Source organism: Bactrocera dorsalis, chromosome 5 (assembly GCF_023373825.1).
Source record: "Bactrocera dorsalis isolate Fly_Bdor chromosome 5, ASM2337382v1, whole genome shotgun sequence".
Classification (NCBI taxonomy): Eukaryota; Metazoa; Arthropoda; class Insecta; order Diptera; family Tephritidae; genus Bactrocera; species Bactrocera dorsalis.
The window spans coordinates 55,643,593-55,669,579 of record NC_064307.1 but is presented as its reverse complement, the minus strand read 5'-3'; the positions used below and the strand labels follow the sequence as shown (position 1 = coordinate 55,669,579).

General features: G+C 35.0%; 1 protein-coding gene across 13 annotated transcripts in view; it reads right to left on the bottom strand.

Annotated features, from left to right (window-relative positions):
- The window catches only part of LOC105224097 (chondroadherin-like protein), a 171,217-nt gene that overhangs the window by 112,621 nt on the left and 32,609 nt on the right, over positions 1 to 25,987 (bottom strand). For 10 of the 13 annotated variants that reach the window (XM_049458831.1, XM_049458830.1, XM_049458829.1 and 7 more), the window contains exon 3: positions 12,115 to 12,146. The gene's annotated coding sequence lies outside the window, so the exon portion shown is untranslated. Of the gene's footprint in view, positions 1 to 12,111; positions 12,147 to 25,987 lie in introns of all 13 variants that reach the window. The other 3 variants (XM_049458835.1, XM_049458840.1, XM_049458837.1) reach the window with 1 other exon arrangement.

Here is a 25,987-nt window from a genome sequence, read left to right as displayed (position 1 = left end):
TTCATAAATCGTGGGTAAACATATTTTCAGTCAGTGCTTGACGCTTGTTTCATCGTTATTTGTTTTGTTCCACAGTTGGTGTTGTTTTTGTCTTTACTGCTGTAGCTATTTCATGCATTATTAACAAGGCACAATGACACAACTTCTGCCTGTCAATCATTATTAAATATGTGTTGATTAATCATTTTGTTGCTGTTTTATTTGCATTCAGCGGAGGCAGCGCCAACAAAAGCAACAACAAACGGCTGTACAATATTGTAATAAGGCACGAATATTCATTTAATAAATACATAGCATGTGTGTGAATATACAAGGAATGCTTGTACGCCGGTGGGACTTTGCGGCTTTGTACGTGAATTTACAGTTGTAACGCATTTATGAACAATTACATACGAATGTGTGCTTGTGGAATTGGTATTGTTTATGTCAAAGCGTATTTGACTTTTGATTGTCAACAATTTGGCGCTAATCACAGCACACACACTTTTCATTTGACAATTCAAACGTATGTACATATGTATTTAACAAATAAACAATCAGCCGACAGCAACAAATGAGAAATGTTAAATCTGGGTTACATTCGTGCAAATATATTATGCAATTACACATACACACATATTTATAGCGGTCTTGTAGTCTAAACTTGCAGTTCTCGACGTAATACAAAATTCAATCTTTCAATAGAAATATAAGTATGTATATTTTATAGAAATCAGAAAAAAAAATTACATATATAATTTTGCAGCCTGCTGTATTTCGGGCTCAATTAGCACTAGCTGTGCCATTTTGGTGCACCAGTCGTACACCTTTTATGTTTTCAAACCATTTTGCCAAATTTTGTAATAAAGTCGAGCCCCAAAAAATGCAAGAAAAATAGAAATACGAATTCGGACCTTTTTAAAAACTACGGTGGAGAAAGAACGCTTATTTTAGTTATCGATGTCCGATCTGTATAAAAAATGTTACTAAATTTCAGTTTAGGTTTTTTAATGTGAAAAAATTCGCATGGATATGGATAGAGGCTTTCTTAGAGGAGTCTAGGAACCTATTTTTCCGAGTAACAACCAAAAAAAAAATATTTTTTTTGAATCACCCTAACGTATTTGTATATACTTATAAATGAAATATACGAACTCACTTTGTAACACCTAACTCAAAGGTATCCCCTACTTATCCTCTTTCCACTATTTTGTTGACTTACTGTGCTTTTTTCTTCAAATTCATTTCGCCTTTGAGTTGTCACAAATTATTTGATATGTTATTTGAACGAAGGTTAAATTAATTATCATTGAAATATTTATTTTGATGGCTCCACTGATTTTAGCATCTATCAATTCTAATAGACGCCATAAACTCGCTGAAAACGAATTTCATTTTCAATTTATGACATTCCCTTTGTGCATATGCCACATATCAAATTTTGCAAGTATTGCTTTCGGTGCGAAAGCAATTTATTTAACACTTTTTTAAGCAAATGCAAATAAACTATGGAGAATGAGAATAAAGAAAAGTGGAGCATGCACAAAATTTTGATTGACCGTTGATAATTTATGGGAGAAAATTAAAAGCGTGTTTAAATTATTTAAGTGAATTTGCACACGCGCACATAAAATTTTTATTGCAATTAATATTTTAGAAATATTGCACTAATATACATAAATTTTTTAGTATTTTATAACAAAAGCGCCGCAAAATGCAATTTTATGGCAATTCACATTTTGGAGATGACCCAATTTTTAGTTAGCAACAGAGCCATAAAGCGACGACGCTTAATGAAAATAGTATATTATACTAATAACCCATACATACATATGTAAGTGTGTGTCGTAAATATAAATCTGTATGGTTTAATTTAGAAAACATAAAGTTTCTAAAGAATTTGTAAACATAAATAGTAGGCATATGGGGAGAGCTACATTTTAAGAGCTAAAATTAGATTATAAATCTATAATATACTCGTATAATATTTTATAATATAATTCATAGGTTTGGGCTCTAAATTAAGGATCAGTGACTAAATGTCCGGTATAGCTATATTGTAATCGAATTGTGAACCCATGAACAAGGGCCGTCGCCCGACTCATGGTCGATCTCAAGTAAGATTTGATCAATTCAAGTTTGTTAAAAGATCTTACACAAGATGCAACTGATACAGGTAGTATTCTACAGTGAGTACTATTCTTAAAGCTGTCGCTAACGTCTTAAAAAACCGTATTGTGAGAATTTTGGAACTTCAGAACTTGCGTGGCTTCTAGTACCCAAATTTTATATACTTAATATCGAAGATATTTTGTAAAAATTCACTTTTGTTCGAACCACCTTATGAAACTAGTAGGTAGGTAGATAAAGGGGGCGACAGAACATCCTTGGCCAAGGGCGCCCAAAGTTGTAGCTACGCCACTGGGCGTTGGTAAACCACTTGATTAGTGTCGCTATTATAGTTTATTCCAATAAGATTAGTTGAAGTTTATACACATAGTACTAAGGCTAAGGCTAAGCTAAGAATATCGACCTCTCTGAAATGAAGTTGGCTAAAGCTCCTTTGAGAAAGTTGAGAGGAAATACACAGTCTAAATAGCAACACACCTCTCTTGGACTGAACAGTCGGTAGATATAGTTCAACCTCATCTAGACTTTACATATGTTTGTTTGTTTTTATTAAGAATCAAAAAGTTTATAAAATTTCTTTAAAATGTCCACAACCAGCAAGTATAAATATGTATAATCTTTCCTTAGATAATAAAACGAAGTCAAAAAAATGTTCCTGATAAAAAGGCAATTGAACATAAAAGGAGCAGAAAGTAGTAAGAAGACTTAAGATGAAATTTCTCACCGTTCTAGAGAGAACTATAATATTCGTAACTATATCTGGCAAGGACTATATCTACAAAGGAGTCTAGCTACCGAACAAGAGCAAAACAAAGATTCACTCATCTTCTCATCACTAGCGCTGAACGATATTTCGATTTTTCGATATCTGTGATTTCACTGATTTCTGTTTTTAAATCATTGTGACTTTATATTGCAATTACAATTGCAATTAAAAGAGTGAATATGTATGTATAAGAAAATGTGTAATCTATATTTATTTTTTAATTTCACAGAATCATACTGCTATCGCAATAGCAATTCATAGAAGTGTTTAAATAACGTGATCGCAGTTGCGATATGAGATTTTTCAACCACAGTGAAAAAATCACCGACAGTGAAATGTCGCTCATCACTACTCATTAATAATATGGTAACAACACGGAAACGAAACATCTTTGAACAGCGTATAATTAGATAATAAACCTAATAAGTGTTTATGAATACTTAACGGTAAATCTTAATTATATATAATATAAAGTAATATTTATAATGTGAAGTAAGACTAAAGTGTGCGAAACACCAATCAGCGTTCGGACTATATATCACTGATTCTGCAGCGAGGTTTTCCTAATTCCAACAATTTTTCTCAGCAAATGCAATTAGCGTTGCCACGTATACGAAATAAATATCTCTAGCTCAATGACGTTGACAGCAAAGCGAAATAAATGAAAAATTGCCAAAATGCCTGGCGTTTGACGCGGGCATATTTTGCGGCAAATAGCTTTATTGCTGGGGCCCACATATACATTTTTGTTGGTTGTTTGTGTGCATAATTGTGGCAACAAATCAACGAAATTATTTTGCATTGCCGCATTAACAAACTTGCACGCAGCGCCAGATATAAATCTAAACGGCAACAACAAGAACAAAAGTGGCATGCAACATTCTTACGCCTAAATTATCGAGTATACTTTGTGTTTGCGTATGTGGCTTCAAAACAAGTGTGGCGCGCACGCTGATCACGGGGACCATTCATGCTGTCGATTGGCAACATTAACGGCAACAACAAAAAGTTCTTAAAATAATACTTATACACGGTGTCTGTGACACTTAAGGAGAATGGGCAAAATGAGAAACACCCGACTTGATGGGGAGCTTGCTTAAAAATGCATATATAATATATATACAGTTGGGGCCAATGTAATGAGGATATGTTCTTCAAATTCGAACAAAGCTTGTTATATGCAGTTAAATTGCTTAATACTTATAACGGGTGATTTTTTTGAGGTTAGGATTTTCATGCATTAGTATTTGACAGATCACGTGGGATTTCAGACATGGTGTCAAAGAGAAAGATGCTCAGTATGCTTTGACATTTCATCATGAATAGACTTACTAACGAGCAACGCTTGCAAATCATTGAATTTTATTACCAAAATCAGTGTTCGGTTCGAAATGTGTTTATCGACAAATTTTGTTCAGCGATGAGGCTCATTTCTGGTTGAATGGCTACGTAAATAAGCAAAATTGCCGCATTTGGGGTGAAGAGCAACCAGAAGCCGTTCAAGAACTGCTCATGCATCCCGAAAAATGCACTGTTTGGTGTGGTTTGTACGCTGGTGGAATCATTGGACCGTATTTTTTCAAAGATGCTGTTGGACGCAACGTTACGGTGAATGGCGATCGCTATCGTTCGATGCTAACAAACTTTTTGTTGCCAAAAATGGAAGAACTGAACTTGGTTGACATGTGGTTTCAACAAGATGGCGCTACATGCCACACAGCTCGCGATTCTATGGCCATTTTGAGGGAAAACTTCGGACAACAATTCATCTCAAGAAATGGACCCGTAAGTTGGCCACCAAGATCATGCGATTTAACGCCTTTAGACTATTTTTTGTGGGGCTACGTCAAGTCTAAAGTCTACAGAAATAAGCCAGCAACTATTCCAGCTTTGGAAGACAACATTTCCGAAGAAATTCGGGCTATTCCGGCCGAAATGCTCGAAAAAGTTGCCCAAAATTGGACTTTCCGAATGGACCACCTAAGACGCAGCCGCGGTCAACATTTAAATGAAATTATCTTCAAAAAGTAAATGTCATGAACCAATCTAACGTTTCAAATAAAGAACCGATGAGATTTTGCAAATTTTATGCGTTTTTTTTTTTAAAAAAGTTATCAAGCTCTTAAAAAATCACCCTTTACATAGTTTTAAACATTTATGTGGTATACAAGTATATGCAGCTCGTACGATCAATCGCTCTTCAAAACGATTAGGGAAGTGTAGGAACGGTTGTTGACTCTAGGCGGCTGTAGCTTCAAGAGTTTATATTATAATTAAAAAAATGCCCAATAAGATAAAAAAAAGTGGACAGAAATACTTTAGATGGCTTAAAAATGAAATTTTTAGCTCTAGAACCCATAATTATCTAGCTGAAATTTGTAATATAACCTAAATTTTAATTAATACTGAAACGGCCATTGAAAGAGCGCATAGGCCTGAGAGCTATTAAAAGTAAACAAAATTAAAGCGGGAGAGGAAGATAAGCTGAAATGAATAGCACTGCTCACAATAGCTTCAAAATTGCTGGTAAATTAATGAGAACTACCATAAGTACAGAGAAATTTGGTACTGTGCGAAGATGTGATCCAACTGTGCCCTTAAATCATTTTTACTGTCAGAGGAATAAACAGATAGTATTTTCACTTCCTTTTTCAGTTTCTAACGAAATTTATACAAATGTATATTAGGGTGTGTCATTCTGAGGCAACCTTTTTTTTCAACTGAAAAACAGGCTCAAAACTTTAGAAAATGTGTAAAAAAAAGTCACTAAAAATATGAGCTCTTAGCTATTTCAAATTTTCTGTTTTCCATATAAATTACATGGAAAAAAAATCATTTTTTTTTGTGGTGGTTATTGTGCGGGATGGCAAACTCGATTCCGCTTCTACTCGAGAATCGAGTTTTCTCGTTAAATAATCGATTTTTAAAAATCGATTTTCAGTAGTCGAAGTGGATTAAGAACCGGTTCTTGACATTCGAAAAATCGATTATTTTACGAGAAAACTCGATTTTCGAGTAGAATCGGGATCGAGTTTACCATCCCTACTGGCAGCCATCGGGGAACATATAAAACCTCCGCACAATAACCATCACAAAAAAAAATTATTTTTTTTTTCGTGTTATTTATATGGAAAACAGAAAATTTGATATAGGCGCCTCTTAATATTAATATTAGGAGCTCATCTTTTGAGTGACTTTTTTTTTACACATTTTCGAAAGTTTTGAGCCTGTTTTTCAGTTGAAAAAAGAAGGTTGCCTCAGAATGGCACACCCTTATGTATATATTTTTTTATGGAAGACAAAATTTTTCAAAAAATGTTTTCGAGTTGTCAACGAAATGTTGTGTAATTTTTTTACATTTTTAAATGCAAATATACAACAACAATCCAACTTAAAAACTTTTATAGATTTTTATGCGTCCACATTACAACGCCTACCACTGTACATTACCGTCTTGACAAACAACAAACCAACTTGTAAATGCCAAGTAGTCAACAACATTTTGCTCTCCTTCATTGTGGGCATTTGCAATTACAAGTACTTGACAGGCGCTACGCATAGCCACTACCGCTATAGCTCAACAATTTTCAACGCGCCACTACGCGCACTCTTCCACCAGCAACATTGAATGCCGCAAAACGCCTTTTTCAGTAAATTTTTTTCTACAACATCCTTTGTATGGTAACACCGTTGTTGGCGCGCACGTCTCGCATTAAATAAATTCCAATTAAGTTATGAACATGCACGCGCACCCCTCCACCGGCGGCGCTGGCACACTGGTGCGGCACGCGAATGTTTTGTAGCGCCGCTGCGGAGGCCGCCACAAATTGTTGCCCATACGCACACTCGCAAAGCAAGCTGGTGGCCTACCTGTCGCGCCCGTCTTTTACGGCATCGCATTGCACCCCTTCTCTTGCGCTCCGGTGCCTATCGTCTTTTATTGTGCATTTTATTTTTTATTCCCCAATTTATTGTAATTTTTTTGCTTAAAATTTTTATTATTTTTTTTTGCACACAATTTCTGCGTTACGCACGTCTTGCTGCCGCTGTTAAAAAGCATTTCATATTTTTGTTGTAATACTCTTTCCGCTTTTTTGTTTGTCTTCGTTCGCGAAATACTTGTTTTTATGCCCACAAATAAATAATTTATTAGTTCACACCGTTTGTTCGCTCGTTGCAATTAAAAGTTGTCGAAATTCCAGTCACGTAACAATTTAAATTCGTTTTAACAGTAACGTAAGTGCCGAAGCGGTAGAAAAAGGCACTCAGAAGTAGCGGAAACGACGCATGCACAATCGTTACACACGCATGTGCTCAGTGGTCCCAGATGTAGTTGACTATGGCTGTCGGTCTGTCACCCGAGCGCCAAATTCGATTTAATAAACGCTTTAAGTGGCGCACCGCTGCATACAACTTGGTGGTAAATGCGAGGAGATGAATATCAGCATTTTCTTTTGAAATCTTTGATTTCATATTCGAGAGACACGATTTTGACGGCCTAAGCAACCGTAGCAGTATAGAAGAGTCACGCCATAAATATTTTTTTCTCTACCTATACCTATTTGCTCTCTCTCTCTTTAAGTTCCAAGCATAAGAGTGATTGACCGGCACTTAGCTTCATTGACAGTAAACAATTCTAGAATATAACACTCATAGAGTTTGTCAATAATTACTTATATTGGTTCATCATCTTGCAAAATTCCAAGTATTATGAATAGAAACTCAAGTTTGATTAATATCAGCGTATGTATGTAGTTTAGCGCAATTGGAGATCCCGTGGACAAAAACAGAGAATTTCTCGTGACGTCTTCAAAAATCATTTCGAAAAGCAATGAAATTTAAGAAAAACAACTGATTTTACCATAATATGAATTCAAAAACCGATGAGTTTATGTGTCTCTCAGTTTTTATCAGAATTTTTAAACTCAGAACTTATTAAGATGAGGTTTTAGACTAAAGATAACAAGTCTGTGGAGGCTCACTCGTTTTATTCTCTCATTCCTTCTTGGTGTCTTAAGAAATCTCTGCAGTGGTTTACTAGGTACTTTTAGCACTTTTATAAGTACTCTAGATAAAATTAGGCAAAATTGCAACAGGCTCAAAGGTACATAGATCATAGAAAATATATAGCATACTAGCAGTTTTCCGATTATTGTACTTGGTTTGGTATATTATCATTAGTATATTTTATCTTTATTCATTATTATTTCTCTTTATACACCTCTATTCAGCTCTCACCATCCATCTTTATTTCTCTCTCTTTCTTTATTTCCCTATGTCTCGTTCTCAAAAAATTTGAAATTTTTTTAACTGAAGCGTGCTGAATTCAACAAAAAGCTTAATTAATCTGAGGTTGTATATTTCATATTAAAGAACTCGAACACAACTTTAATTATCCATAGATATAACAGTCTCATTTGGTTAAGAATTGATCATAAGGAGCTTCGTATGAATTTTGCTTAATATCGAATGAAATAAATTTAAGCATTGGGTTCATAAAATAGTTAGAACATGTGGTATAGTTGAAGAAATACACGTATTATGCATACATTAAAGGGAGTGGAAAGCGCGAAAATAGCTTGTTGTGAAGATTGTTTCACCTTATAATTTGAGCTTGGGTCAAACTACACTGTGGAAATATATATTAATTTTCCCCAATAACTCCAGATTTCTGGCCATAAACTACTAAAAAAATAAAGTAAACATTTGTATAATTTTTTATTTTTATTTTATTTATTTATTTTAATAAATATTGCCTAAAAAAAATTTTATAAAAAAGGCGATAAATGACACTTTTTTGAATAAAAACAAATAGAAATTGTAATTTTTAATTTTTCTAAATTTGTTTCATCAAAATCGGACAAGTGGTTCGCGAAAAAACATCCAGATAAGGAAAAAATTTAAAAGGTCATAAAAAAACCGACACATACGAACGCCAAACCCTTTGAGGGTTTTACTATACTGACCTAGTACCATCACCCTGACTTGGAATTTATCACCCCCCAGATTAGCTGTTGTACTGTGTATTTAGAGAAAAAATATTTTTTATGATAACCTGAGAAAAGCTGAAGTTGAGAAAATGTTATTAAGAGGTATTTAACAAAGTTTCTCTGCTAGTGAACTGGGAGAATTGGAGTTAGATTTAAGGCTCTTTGTAATAATATCATTCGAACCTCTAGTGCGGAAAATTGTATCTTCTCTCAATTCAGATTTCAATCACCTGAACTCGCTATTACCTCCGTTCTTAGTACATGGCCCACTGGGTGTTGTAGCAATCACAATCCGATGACGTTGTTGAGCATTGCTACTGCTTGTTAAAATGTCACGCGCATGAGTATAAACTCAATTGATATCTAACAGATGCGAGTGCATAAACGTGAAATAATAAAACTGAATAGTCAAAGGCTGCCGAGGGAAGCCAGATTAAGCAGATAGGCCAGTAGTGGGCCATAAAAAAATCAGCAAACCATTACAGCAGCCATGAATTCCAAAGTGAATGGCAGCATTTCATGAAGTCGATATTTCTACAAGTTTTAATTTTCATTTTTCATTTTTGTGTTCTTTTTTCGCTCAGACATTATGGCCGCCGCATGCTGCAATACAGACAGACACTGTAGAGGCATTTGGCCTACAGGTGGAAGCTCAGGTTGTTTTTGTTTTACGACAAGTCAGCTATGTGCTGGCTTGGAATGAGAGATACATATCTCGCACGCGGAAACTCATATCTTTGGCATTTTATTGTCAGACGCGCGCATTTTTTCTGCTTATTTTTCGCTTCGCTTTGGAATGTCCAGCAAATATTTGCTGCCAAGCTAGATATGTTTATAAGTAAGTATAGTATTGGTGTTCCAGAGTTGCGCGATAAATGTGGCAAAGTAAGCCACATAGTTTGAAACACACATATGTATACCTATAGAGACATACTTATATATAGATATAAATGTATGTAATTGCAGTTAAACCTGCGCTCAGCCACTTGTAATCGGTCTGTCATGTGTGCTGCCACAAATGTCATTAGCTGCCATGCCCACTTGCTGATCGCATGCGTGTGTTTACTTTATTTTCATTTCATTTAGTTGTTGCTGCCACTTATTGCATGGCACTAGCACAATCAGGCCGTCAGTTGGCCAGCAGTTTGTTGCCTTAATGTCCATTCAGTGTAAAACGTCAAGAGAATGAAATGAGTAAAACTCAAAGCGATATCCGTACAAGCGTCAAAAGCGTATGTACATGTACGAGTATGCGTATTTGTTTGGGCTTTCAACTCCGTCGGGCCTTTTGGCACCTGTGCGCCATGCAAATCGCCGTTGCACATGTCGGTAAGGTAGCTAAGTGCAGCGCTGAATGCCACATGCAAGCATAAGTCAAAGTCGCCCACAAATACATATGCGGCGGTAGAGAGGGGTAAACATGAATAATTAAAATAAGAACGCAGTATTTTCAGAAGTCTTGGTTTTGATTTTGGGATTGGGCGAGGAGAATTACACAGTTTAATTCTTCTTTATTTTCTTTCCTTTAAATATCAACACAGAAACTGTTGTAAATACATATGACAGATCTTTTCTTTCCCTCTCTATATCTAGAATATATGCGAAATGAATTGTGTTAGCAGCATATGAACTTAAGATCCTCTTAAGCTTGAGTTCCGTCAGAATTGAGAGGGATTATTTGGATTCCAACCTTAATACGATTCGTTTATTCATCGTTTGCTTCACTATGGAAGAAAGTAGTAGTATACAGCGTCTTACAAAGTTAGAAAAAGTATATAAGTTGTTTTAGTTCAAGATTAACAAAAGCTTCTTCGTTATCCAGATTGGATTTTAAGCTTTACACAGCGCGAACTACATCCTAGACCGTTTAAGTCAAATGTACATTACTGAATTTGTGTGAGAATCTAAACAAAACTTTTTAGGTATATTCGATGATATATGATCATTATGTCCAGCGGAAATATAATGAAAAGTGGATTAAACTTTTTCTGGTTTCAGCATGTTGGTGGCTTTTCGGAAGAAATAAGCTACGCCTATGTTTTTTACTGTCCATGTAAAAAATTTGCTTAGTTTTGTTTGTATATAGAAACTACAGCAGACCAATTCCAGTCAGCGTTCACCTGCTGCTAGGCAACAAATTTTCTGCTTTGAAAAAATGCATTTGCAATGATTTGCAACCTGTTACCAGAATGGGCAACATGTGCAACAAAGCCGCAAACATCTTAAAACAACAACAAACTCTATTGTGCTACCGCTTTTTCATGCAAATTTCATTTTGTTTCTGCTTTGTGCATAATTTTCGCATATGCCTTTGGGTTTCTTGCCTCTAAGCAACGGAACTATGCATGTGGCGCTGCCGCTTTTGGTAGGTTGTAGCAATAAGCAAAATTTCCGGCGTGACCACATATCAAATACGTGTCACATTGACAGTTTGGTAGCGGCATGTGGCAAGTGAGGTGAGCGTAAGACAAAATTATACATATATGTATGTACATATTGTTGCACAAGGTACTCAGGTTTTGTTGTAAAATGCTATGGTTTTTTTGACATATGATTCGACATCTGAAGGTTTTTAATTCTTTTTCATATTTTGTTTTGTCGCGAATTGCTCTTTTATGCAACGATTAACTTAACCCTTTCATGCCCGAATGGGCGAAGCTAAAACATTTTTTAGGACAGATATGTGTTAGTCTTAACTCAAGTATGAAGTGATTAAAATTTCAAAGTCCTGAATGTCCTGGTTCGTTAATTACAGGATGTTGCCTATAGACAACAGCACTTTTACAAAATTATTTTAAACAAACTTAATACTTTTCCAATGATTTATTTTTATTTTCAATAACTATATTATGTTTATTTATTCATGTTTTTCCCTTGGTTTAACAATAAAACAGCTATTTTAATCTTTTTAAGCACTTTTCGCGTAAACCCCTTTTTTCGCGATCTTGACAATTCGCGATCTTGACAGTTTCACTCCACGAAAAACGCCTACTGAATGAACCCTTGCATAGCTTACGATAGAACAATTCACTGTAAGCTTACACAATAAACCAGACTACATAATGCAAAAAACCACGCGTCAAAAAAACTGATATAACGGGACTTAGAAGCATATATGTGAATGTTGCATATATGCAACATCGGGCATGAGAGGGTTAACTTGCCACGCGGACGTGTTTCACAATTATTACACGAAGCATATGTGTATGTTAAGTGACTTTAAATAATTAATAAGTTTACACTTACCACCAATTCTTGAACTTTACTGCATATCGGAAGAACTGTAAGAGAAAAAAAATATATAATAATTAATTAGTTTTTGAATGAAAAGTATGTAAAATTAAACATAAATATGTAACAATGATATTATAGAAAGAGGAGTAACGTCACCTCCCATAGGTGCATTTTCTATAGCATGAATGGGTGTAAAAATTCATATATCTTGGTTTCAAACGTTCAATTTGTATTTTAACTACAGGGAAGGCCATTTAAAGTTGACCCATTTGTTTCTAAAAAAAAAAGAACAAAAGAAAACAATGTTTTTTGTTCATTTCAAAAATAATTTATTTTGGTCCAAGGGGATTTGTTTCAGCTAATATTTAAAAATTAGATCGCGTAAATGGGCACCTTTAGCTTTGACAGCTAAATGCACTCTTTTTTCGACATTTTCCATGACTTTGGCCAATGTTTCGGATGATATGGCGGCTGTTTCACGTCGAATGTTGGCTTTCAGTTGAGCTAAGGTCTTTGGCTTATTAGCGTATACCTTGAATTTCAAATAACCCCACAAATAAAAGTCTGGTGGCGTCAAATCTGGTGATCTCGGTGGCCAGTCAACATCACCATTTTTCGATATCAATCGCCCGGGGAAAAATGGTCGCAATAAATTGATTGTTGGTCGAGCTGTATGGCATGTAGCCCCGTCCTGTTGAAACCAGAAGTTATCCATGTCATTTTCGCGAATAATGGGTATCACAAAATCCGTTATCATGGCTCGATAACGCTCACCATTGACTGTTGTCGTGGCTCCATCATCGTCTTCGGAAAAATATTCGAAAATTCATCAGTACGTCTTGTGCGTTGTCTGGATGCATGACTGGCATTACTGAGATTACCGGTGTTCACAAATTTTGCGTATAAAGACTTAATTGTGTTCTTAACTGGAGCACTTTTCACTTTATTTTTTTTGCGAAACGCACGTTGAGTTAACACAATTGAAAAGTTATTTTGAATATAAAGCTGAACAATTTCAGCGCGTTCTTTTGGAGTGTACTGTTCCATGGTATAAATTGTCTTCGAATGACGCTTCTAACGCGGTATGACATTAGCCGATTTGTCAGCGCTGTTAAAAGTTACAGCGTTGCCAGATGGGTCAACTTTAAATGGCCTACCCTGTATTTGCTATTGTGATTCGGTCTAAACAATTTTTTCGGAGCTTATAGCGCGGCCTTGGGTAATAATCCATGTCAATGGATTAGTTTGTATGGCAACTATATGCTATAATGGTCCGATCTGTTCTTCAAAATTCTTCAGTTGCCTAAGCTAGTAATCCATGCTAAATTTTATGAAGATATCTTGTCAAATGACAAATCTTTCTATCCAAACAATTTCTTGCAATATCACCTCGTGAAATTAAAAAGGTTTTCCATGCAAGCACTTGACTCCAATCGTTAAGTTCGTATCACAACTGTACGCTTTAGTGGTCTGTATTGGTATTGTCTCAGGCAAACTATCTATGCCAATTTCTGGACAATACTTTGTCAAATTACAAAGCTTTCCAAGCACGTGATTCCGATCCGATCCTGGTCCGATTTCGGCTGTTCCGACAAATGAGCAGCGTCTTGGTGGGAAAAACACGTGTGCAAAATTTTTGATCTAGATCTCAAAAACGGAGGGACTACAGATATAAATGGTTAAATAAATTTGTAGGACTCATACGCTTCTTTTTAGGTGTTACAAACTTTGGGGCAAACTTATTATACGTTGCTCAGGGTATAAAAATAAGCTTTTAAAGTAAAAAGTGAAAAATACTTCTTAATATAAACTGACTATTACTAACATACAGGTGAATCTAATATAGGCATTATAAAAAGGGTTTTTAATGTAAGCAGATTAACACCTTTAGCGAATAAGACAAATTTATCTAAACTCTATTTCATTTTAAAGATCTTTGAGCAATTAGCGTTTATAGCTAAATACGCAACAAAATATCTTTACTTGTTATAAGCTTTTGAACATCGTCTTCATCGGAAAATTAAAGAAATAACTTTAAGCTTAGACCTATACATGACGAATTTCGCAAAAGGGAGAGATTTTTTCGAGTTTATGATAGTAATTTTTTGCTATATGTCCAAAGACGAGATTAAGTTTCGCAGAGTAATGAAAAAAGGAATTGTTTAAAAATGGAACGAGTAAATAGAATAGAGCGTCTATATAACTTTAGAATAAGGAATAAGAAAAAAATCATAAACAATTTTCTACCAATTCTTAAAATATGTATCGGTAATTTCGATCCCCTTTTGGACAAAGCTTAAATTGTATTGCACGAGAAATGACAAGGGCTTCATCCATTAGAATATCTCTACAAAAAGTTTTCATTGAAAAATTACTAATAATGATGATTAAGAAATAAATTGTGTTACGTAAAATGTATATTTGTCAATTGAGTAAAAAACTCCATTTTGGATAGGCCCTTGAATAATACTATTAGTATGTAAAAAATTATAATTTTTTATTAACAAAAATAATATGCCTTAAAATTCAAAAATCGAAAATGGCATAATTTTATTACACCTGCGCTTCGAAATGAGCTCATCAACAGTCGCTACGACTGCGATGACTTCACTGCACCTAAGAAAACAAAACACAAAGATTAAAAACTCAAATTAATTTTGCAAAATATATGTAGTAAGCAGCTAACTGTCAATGCAAATTAAAGCAACAAAATAAATATACCTGACTAAAGCTTTCAAGAAAATCTAAGCCAGCAGCTTATGGATCTCGTTAAGCGTAATTTGCATAGAAAACAATTGCAAAGATTGCAGGTTTTGACAGGCGTTTAAAACAACCAGTTCTGTATAATTTAAATCCACAAAGTCGCAAATAAAGCATTACTAATTTATGGTCCTCTGCTAATGAAGTGTGAGCGGTAATGAAGCGGCGAAAGCGCTAAAGACAGGTTTATAGCTTTGCTGCTTAACGAAATGCCAGTCGCAGTGATTAAGGGATTTGCTTTGAGGTAAAATTAAAAATAATATTTGGATATATGTACATACATATATACTTACAAATATAGAGAAAATTTAATTTCAAGCAATTTTCAAATGCAGAGCTGGCATCATAAATGTATAATCATTTGAACGCTTTGAAATATAAACGCAAATCTTATGGGCATTGAAGAAAATCTTCATTTAACACGAGAGCATTTCAAAGATGCATTAATTCTCTAATTCAAGCTAAATTATTCAAGTGAAATTGCATAATATTAAAACTAGTGCCGAACAAATGCAATTTCAAAGGCGTTTCAATTAGGCAAACTCACATATGTATATAAATATATATCGCCACATAACATCTAAAATTGCGTAGTAATCCATTTCGATATGCTTTTGAAGACCCTTTGTAGTAACATATGCGCTTCTAAGTTTGTTAGCATGAGAGTTTGCTTTTGTTGTATTTTCATTAGCAGATCTTTGAAGCTTTTTAACTGCATTTTCACCTGTTTTTAAATGCTTTTAGTTCACGCTTGTTTGTTTATTTACTCGCCTATTTGACCATTTGCATCTGTAAACAATGCCACTAACGGAATATTTGTTCAATTGACAATATGTACCTTTGTATGTGCAATACCTATACGCATCGATTGATCTGTTATAGCCCATGTCCTGCTGTTTATGTTGCACGGGTAAACAAAATTTGTGGCGTATTACAATTTAAATTAGCCATCGAGCGTAAATATACTATTATATAATACTTAGCTGGACAAATTTTAGGCGAATTTGGAATATGTACATTCGACCAATGTTAGCGAAAGGCAAATGAATGCAACAAAAAAATGTAAAAGCGTAAAAGTTACAATATGTATAGTATCTGCAATTAAGAAGGTCATGGCAAGCAGTTGGCAATTAATTGAATTTTGGACTGACCATACTGATCATTTATATTCATGCATAAATACATATGTATGTATATATTTGACAGGGTCTCCGACGTTACTTCTGGGTGTTACAAACTTCTTAGCAAAATTAATAAGTATTTTCTGTTCGGGGTATGAAAATCTCTCTTGTAAACAAGAGTTAGCTTTAGTACGATCTCTTACCACCGAAATCCAATTATAAAAGCCCAAGTTCAAATAAGATTTTCTAACAACGAAAGCTATTTGTCTACATATCAGGTAACTAATATCGTACAACACATTCAATTTCTATCAATATCCGTTCACTTACAATTATAAAATAACATTCGAAATAAACCCTTATGTACTTTTACTTAATACCATGTTCAGACCGACACTTAATCATAAGATTTCGGCTGTTGAGTAGTTTATCCCACTAATCTTATAAATTTAACAAGATTTTGCCACACAAAAATGACAGTTTTTAATCTCGTCTCCAAGGTTATTTGAATCTAATCTACGCGGAAACTCTTTGTGCAACTCTGATTTAGCACCATCTACTTGTCAGCATTGGAAATCTGTTACATTATCACAACTGATTTAGACACTACAAAGGTAAAAAAATGTAAAGAAACAATTCGCTTTTAAAGCAATGAATCTAATTTCACCTGAAAATCGACTTAATAAATGAAAAAATTCATCCATTATTACTATTATATGGAAAATATTAAAAAAAGGCGGCTTTATTTCAAAACACTATATGACAATCTTTTCTTTTGATAAATATTAAGCGATGTGTATTCTTAAATGACAATAACAGCTTTTTTTTGATCTTCAGTGAGAACGGGCTGATTAGTGAATGTAATTAAATGTAATCTAATCCCTTTAAATTTCCGATCTGAACATGGTATTAATGTCAGTTAATCACTTAAAATTTTTGATGGGAACATTGTGTAAGAAAATAGTGATAAAATAAAACATTTTAAAATTATTTGCTTGAATAACTATCTAGTCTATAAAATTCTGTGCTAAAAGACATTTGATGGGGCTAGTGTTGATGACTATATCCCATGCTTTCATAACAATACAAAAGCCTTGAGCCATGAAAGAAATGGTTATTCAAAAACGTTATACGAAGATTTAATACCTGTAGAGCCCCACAAACTGCCGTGATCTTTATTTAAAAATTATTTCTTTGGTTTTATATTTCTTACTACATTATAATAGGCTGAATTATTATGTATGTACATGAAATGCAAAATAACGTCTCATCAAAAAATTAAAAAATTGGGTGTCTTATTGATCACTACTTCAAATTACATACATAATATTACATATGTTCAACTTCAGGTTCTGCGCTCAGATATAAACCAGCTTTAACCAATGTTAATTTTTTTTCACTCATCTTCCATTTTATTTCTTGTTTCATTCATGCCACTGTAAATTTCCGAAAATGTTGTTACGTTATTTTGCATTTCAGGTGACGATATGTATTATTGCTTTTTCCATATTTGGTTTCAACGGAAACAGCAATGCTTTCGCAAGTTGTCTAAAATGTATCATCTTTGATTGACCATTTCTCTTCTCGCTCGTACATAAGTATGTATGTTTGATGAAAAATAAAAAATACTCATTTGAATAAATTACGCCAGTATACAGTTGCTTGTTCGATTCATTGCCATTCTCGAACGTTTAACATTAAATTTCTTAAATAAATATTTATTAATTTATTTTTTTATTATTTGGGTGGAGAGACGAAAATGAAGGACGCTGTTTCGACAGGAGATTTGACAATTGTTATTTGGATAGCCATAGGTTAAACATTTTTGCAACCGCAAATTGGTTCATATAAAAATATTCAACTTTCAAGTATTTCATTTGTTCAAGACAAACATTCCAAATCAAAACTTAAGAATATTCTTGGGTTGACGTAAGTGTGTATATATTTCCAGAATTTTTAGAACTGAGAGATAAGAGACAGATTGATGTGTGAACCCTTACCATAATATCGGTTACAAACGTATTCTTCTACTTTTGTAAATTTAAAGTTTTCAAAAATAACTCCCGTTTATACTCACGATTAATTTCTATAGGTCTTTTATATTATCAAATGTGATTATTATAAAAGAATAAATTTCATATTAATTTCGATAACATGGACGAATTTCCTAAACATCCGACTAAACAGTAACCAAGTTCTATCCCATTATTACCATAACAAATATACATATTTTTCTCTATATTTATCCCTCATAATGCATTTTAACTAGGCATTATCGCCGTGTTAGTCAAGATTGCAAATATTTACCAATGTAATTAAAACAAACCGGCATTTCTCCCCCACCACACCGCTAGACATCCGAACCGAACGCAGCGAAAGCCACTTTCTGCGGTCCATTTTCCATCTACAATATGCTTTCACAGACGAAAACAAACGCCATTTAATTGTAAATACCGGCTCAAAATTAAACAGAATTTCATTTAAATTGGGGTCAGACGAGCTGTGGCGGACGACTGGGCGCTTTGTTTTGCCAGCGAAGAGAAGAGGGATAGCACAAGAGGCGCTTGTTCACTCACATACCGAGCAATTCCGCATTAGAATTAGTTAATTATTTAAATATGAAGTGAAATTGGCTCATAAGTAATACATGAAAATCCCCACGAATTCCTTGCAGCAACAATAACAGCAGCAAAACGACACTGCCTAGTGCAAACGCCAATAAGTCTGCGGTCAACGAAATGATTGAGTTTGGTTTAGATGAGGCACCCGCTGCCTCCGTGGAAATGTGTGCGCGGCGCTTAGACCGCGTTTAGTGAGAAATGTGCGCTCATTAAAAAGGGTCGGCGCAAATATTTTACTGGAGCAAAGTGCAAAGTGATGCCTTTGGATGTGAACGATGCATGTATGCATACAAACATATTTTCCGAAGCGGTTCTCATTGAATTCGCCGCCGAAAAAGCTAACAAGCTCTAAAATATGTATGAGTAGTTATTGTTGTTGTATAATTAGTTAGCTGTTAAGTACACATTAGATAAATGTGTTTGGGAAATAAATCATGGAAAGGCAACAAAAACAACGACAAAGAGTAGCGACAACAACAAACTCAACTACAACAACATGTAAAGCAACAACAATGACGACAGATCACAACGACAATAACAAAAACAAAAAATATCAGAACAACATAAACACACAATATTAACGGGTGATTTTTTTGAGGTTAGGATTTTCATGCATTAGTATTTGACAGATCACGTGGGATTTCAGACATGGTGTCAAAGAGAAAGATGCTCAGTATGCTTTGACATTTCATCATGAATAGACTTACTAACGAGCAACGCTTGCAAATCATTGAATTTTATTACCAAAATCAGTGTTCGGTTCGAAATGTGTTTCGCGACAAATTTTGTTCAGCGATGAGGCTCATTTCTGGTTGAATGGCTACGTAAATAAGCAAAATTGCCGCATTTGGGGTGAAGAGCAACCAGAAGCCGTTCAAGAACTGCCCATGCATCCCGAAAAATGCACTGTTTGGTGTGGTTTGTACGCTGGTGGAATCATTGTACCGTATTTTTTCAAAGATGCTGTTGGACGCAACGTTACGGTGAATGGCGATCGCTATCGTTCGATGCTAACAAACTTTTTGTTGCCAAAAATGGAAGAACTGAACTTGGTTGACATGTGGTTTCAACAAGATGGCGCTACATGCCACACAGCTCGCGATTCTATGGCCATTTTGAGGGAAAACTTCGGACAACAATTCATCTCAAGAAATGGACCCGTAAGTTGGCCACCAAGATCATGCGATTTAACGCCTTTAGACTATTTTTTGTGGGGCTACGTCAAGTCTAAAGTCTACAGAAATAAGCCAGCAACTATTCCCGCTTTGGAAGACAACATTTCCGAAGAAATTCGGGCTATTCCGGCCGAAATGCTCGAAAAAGTTGCCCAAAATTGGACTTTCCGAATGGACCACCTAAGACGCAGCCGCGGTCAACATTTAAATGAAATTATCTTCAAAAAGTAAATGTCATGAACCAATCTAACGTTTCAAATAAAGAACCGATGAGATTTTGCAAATTGTATGCGTTTTTTTTTTTAAAAAGTTATCAAGCTCTTAAAAAATCACCCTTTACAATCAGCAAAAACAACAACAACACGAAAATAACACAAAGAGTGATGCATACATGACGGATAACAGCATGAAAGCATATATGTATGTATGTATGTACCTACATAAATATACACATCAGCAAACAAATTTATATGAAATTGGAAAAACGTGTAATCAATGGATGAAAGAGTATTGTGAAACAAGCAAATTAGAAGGAGGAGGCTCACATTAGTAATGATCTGCGGAGTGATAGCCACACAGAGGCTTAAGCATTAGCTACAGTACGAAAGTTTAACGAGATAGCCATTAGTCAGCTGGTGCTGATTAGTCTGGCTGCCTTACACATATAGCATTAGTATTTAGACAGATGCGCGGACACAAATTCACACACACATATGTATTTAGACATATGCGCAGAGTGGTCTGCTGCCAGTCAGCAAAGTGAATATTTGCTCAAGCCACTTTTCGGACGTAATTACGGTGCGTGCATTGCGTATTGCAGTGGTTTGGATGACGGGCGCTGATACGGGGTGGTAAACAAGGTGAGCAAATACGTCAGCTGGTATTACTTTTGATGTGTACCAAATACGCTATAACAAATATGAATTTATCAATTTAGACACAATGGGAAAGTTTAGAGAAGGTAAAGAAATTATGGCATAGCTTATGTGCCTATATACACAAATACATACATACTTATTAATGAATGTATGCACACACAAATATTTAAAGTATGTATGTATAGCATTTTAACAAAATAATTTAAAATTAAAGTGTGCTTAAATCGGTTGTTAATAACAGAAAAGTCAATTTCCAACAGGATACCAACCCAAAATACACATTCTATCTTGTACGTGCAAGGTTGTTATGGAAATAAAAATAACTCCATAGGTCCCGGAATCACTAGACATTAAACTTATTCAAAATATCTGGAAAAACCGTATTCGAAAACATTGATTTTTTTTAAATAATGCCATAAAACTGGATCATCGACTTAGTGGGTCAAAATATCCGGAAATAATAGAAATCGAGCATTAATTTTTTTTATGTGTGTAAAAAAATGTTTTGATATGCTATATTTATTGTTTAATGTACATATCTTAAAATGAACAGAAAAAAATACAAAATTTATTAATTTTGAAACAAAGGGTCGTAATTTAATAAAACTAGGTGTATGTAAACTTTATTTACCCACTGTACATATACCGGTAGAGGATCACAGATTTATCTCAGCGTACTATTGAAATAACAGCTACTATGTAATAGAATAAAAGATAGAAAAGCGAGGTTTTCTAATTATCAATATACACGCCCAAAAGTTGTTTTTTACACTAATAATACATAGTTTTTTAAGCGACTGAATTCTCCCTTCAGAATATTAATCATTGATTTAAGTAATGCGTCGATTACAACTCAATTGTTTGCCCCTATAAGTTCAAAATTTCACTCCAAAAAACCTCTTGCATTAAAAAAATAGCTGAAATGTGTTTGCATTTGCCTGCAACACGCCACATCGCCAGCACAACACTGCTGTCTGCAACAATCTCAAAGCTTCGTCTGCTTGCAACACATATTTACTATATACATATATATCAGCTCTGAGCTGATGTATCGATGTCGATGGTTTTGTGTGAATATTGATTTTCTGTCGAGCTGATTTGTTTGCTAGTTTGTTTATTTAATGTTTGCTTGGCTGAAAAATTATTTGGGTTAAGTCAACATACATATGCGCCACAGCAAATATACTCACGGACATATTTACGAAAGTGCATAAAAGCATCTGAGCAAATATTTGTAGGTATTTAGATATGTTTTTCATGTTTAACGAATGCAATTTAGTCTAGGGGGCTCATGTGTCTATGATACTCTGATTTAGTAGTACTTTAAGTTAAAGTAACTTATCTGAATTAACAGATCTGGTAATAAACGGTATATTGGAATTTGGTATTCATTCTCAAAAATGATATACTTGTTGCTGGAACTCCACTTCTCTGATCTCTAAAAATCTTGTTGCTATTGTAGCGGCAGTAAACAGTATCCAATAATTTTTTGTCTCGACAGACGGAGTTACAAAACCATAGTTGACTCTTTCTTCTTCTTGACTGGCGTAGAAACCGCTTACGCGATTATAGCCGAGTTAACAACCGCGCGCCAGTCGTTTCTTCTTTTCGCTATGTGGCGCCAATTGGATATTCTAAGCGAAGCCAGGTCCTTCTCCACCTGGTCCTTCCAACGGAGTGGAGGTCTTCCTCTTCCTCTACTTCCCCCGGCGGGTACAGCGTCGAATACTTTCAGAGCTGGAGTGTTTTGGTCCATTCGGACAACATGACCTAGCCAGCGTAGCCGCTGTCTTTTAATTCGCTGAAATATTTCAATGTCGTCGTATATCTCGTACAGCTCATCGTTCCATCGAATCCGATATTCGCTGTGGCCAATGCGCAAAGGACCATAAATCTTTCGCAGAATCTTTCTCTCAAACACTCGCAATGTCGACTCATCAGTTGTTGTCATCGTCCAAACCTCTGCACCATATAGCAGGATGAGAATTATGAGAGACTTATAGAGTTTGGCTTTTGTTCGTCGAGAGAGGACTTTACTGGACTCAGATTTTTATTATCCCATCAACTACTAACACCTCGGAAATTTTTCTCAAAATTAAGCTTTCGTAAATCTAAAAGAGACAGATTGTGTGAAAACCCACAAAAAACGGAAAGAATTTTTCCTATTCCATAGATCTTATCGAGGTTTCTGTCCATATTAAGAAATGGACCCCTTCACAATATAAAGTCTTATTAATTCTGCGAGATTGTGTTCTCATCCAAAATATTTGGATAAGCATCATTCAGGATAAAGCTCGGCTTTAAGACAGACTGTTTAAAAAATGAAAAATGGCACTTGTCGTCTTCCGTGGAGCTTATCAAGTTTGTCTATCAAGATTAAGAAGTTCCAAATTTGACTACTTCATAACACAAAGTTTTATATAATTTTCGAAATTTTGTTCTCATCCCACATATATACATATGTAGTTGGATAAAGATCACGTTGAATAAAGCTAGGCTTTGAGCTCTATATTTACACTAAGAATTCGTTTAAAGATGTGGGCCAATAATATACTTTGTATCGAAATGAATTACTTGCCTAGATAATTATTTTTAAATGACCACGGTATTCATTGGGTTATACCAAAAAAAATTATTAGGTCTCATATCTATGTCCACCACTGTATCTACCAACTATTTATTTATCTTTCGCACTGGTTAACCCGTTGTCCATTTAATGAAAATATTGACCTCAAAAATTTAACACTCCATACCCATAAATCAAAACAAATTTAACACACTAAATGAATTGAGAACTTTATTATATGTTTTAGTAAAACTCAATTTAGTTAATAAGCAGGTTAAAAGGTTTACAACTCATTACTAAAGTCGCCAAAAAGCAGTTGAGTGCGAAAGCCCGAAAAAGAATCGAAAAATACACAGTGAAATATTGTGAGCATTAAATGAATATATATACATACATATGTACATATGAATATGTATATAAATACAAATGCATATACACATTTATGTTGGTTTGTATGTAAACTTAAGCGATATGCGTGAGCGTAGCTTAGCAAATAAGCAATGAGCTTTGAACGCGAGAAATTAATTTGGCCACATAAACACGCAGCATTAATTAACGCTACAACGATAATTGTTTGCACGTCTGACATAAGCACGCACACATATGCATACATCCGCACGCAAATCAAGAATATAAGTTTGTACTGTATATGTGTTTGTACTGCTTACAATCGCACATGCTTGCTAAGAGAGCGCAAAAAAAGTTGTGGCATGGAAATATTGCAATGTGTGCGTGAAAAAATGACCGAAATCATGTTGCTGTTGAGGCTCAAAAAGCGCTAGGCTTAACTATGAATGAGGTGGATTTGTGGGGGATTATGAGTAAGCTGGCAGCAACAACAGCAACAACAGAAGTAGCAGAACATGTAGCGATGGCGAAAAATTAATGCGGATTGTATACGAAAATACATACATAAATGTATACTAGGGCTGCTGAGCAAAAAACCAATTTTTCCATTAAATATTCCGAAAAATTTATTGGCAAGCATCTCAAAAAAACTGTTGAGCTTTTAATATTATTAGGAAGTTCCTCTGCTTTTAAGTTTCCTGTTTCTTTCTTATATTGGTATTAAAAAAAATAAACCTTGTATATTTGATTGGAAGGAATTGTAATTTGCTGCAAAAAGGGACATTTTTCGTAGAACTCACCGTTCAAAAGTTATGAGAGATATCACACTAATTTTTTCAACCAAATTAATGATTAAACAGAAATATGCTTTAAAATAATTAAACTGTAATAACTTTTGAATGGTGAGGTTACAATAAAATATATTTTTTTTACCCACCCTAATGGTAACCTACTTGGTAAATATGTACGATATATGCACACATATGTATGTATATAAGAATATAATTGCCTTGGCAGTTACATATTAGCCTTTGGAATCATATTGAAGCACCACACGCAATGCCTTCGCAGATGTTTGTCTAAAAATTTTAAGCGAAGCGCAAGGAAGGCGAATAATGGTGGGAAGAATAAGGTATAAATTGTAAGCAGCACAAAAATGCAACAATATTAGCATAGTCAAGTCAGGTGATTGTGCTGAAGGCGGTGACGCGTCGTTTTCTCACTAATTGTTTTGCGTAAGTGGAAAAGGCCAACTGAAATTGCTTTATTAATCACATACAAATCTACATACATTCAAAACAAAAAAAAGAAAAAGAAAATAGTATATAATTAGTTTCAAAAACGATAAAGTGAGTTAGCAGCATAGTAAATAACCGTTATACGCCGCCTACTTTTATCGTTCATTGAGAACAGCTGAGTTATAGAGGAAGAAACAAGTATTTTATTTAAAAAATATTTAAGACAAATTAAATTAGATTAGTTTACGAGGGCTGTCCGATAAATAACCGACCTCAACGTGAAGCTAGCGGCACATCTGAAAAGAAAGTTTCTACTTCAGCTTGGAAGATGATGAACGTTCTGGGCGTCCAAAAACTGTAACCACTAACGATTAACATCGCTAAAGTTCATCAATTGGTACTAGACGACCGCCGGATTAAAGTTAGGGAAATAGCTGAGATTATGAAGATGTCAAAAGAAACTGTTTGTCACATATTAAACCAAGATTTGGGCATGAGAAAGCTGTCCGCGCGTTGGGTGCCGCGTTTGCTTACGCTAGACTACAAACGTGCGCGCATGAACATTTCCAGCGCTCTGTTGGCTCAGTTTAGAGGCAATAAGACCGAGTTTTGGCGCCGATTGATAACTGTAGACGAAACTTGGATTCATCATTATACGCCCGAAACAAAAATCCAATCTAAACAGTGGATTGAAAAGGGGGAACCAGCCCCAAAAAAACCTAAAGCTGTGTATTCGTTTGGGAAAGTGATGGCGAGTGTTTTTTGGGACAGCCATGGAATTATTTTTATCGACTATCTTGAAAAAGGAAAAACTATAACAGGAGCATACTACGCATCATTATTGGACAAGCTAAAGGAAGAAATTTCGAAAAATCGACCACATTTGCAAAAAAAGAAAGTCTTGTTCCACCAAGACAACGCACCATCTCACACCTCAACAGTCGCCATGGCGAAAATCCACGAATTGCGGTTCGAACTGCTTGACCATCCACCTTATTCACCGGATCTAGCACCAAGCGACTTTTTTTTGTTTCCTCAACTTAAAACTGCGCTCGGCGGCCAGAGACTTTCGTCAAATGAGGAGGCAATCTCTTTCGTGAACTCGTATTTTGCAGACAAAGACGCCAAGTACTATTTGGAAGGGTTGCAGAGATGGGAGCATCGCTGGGAGAAGTGTGTGG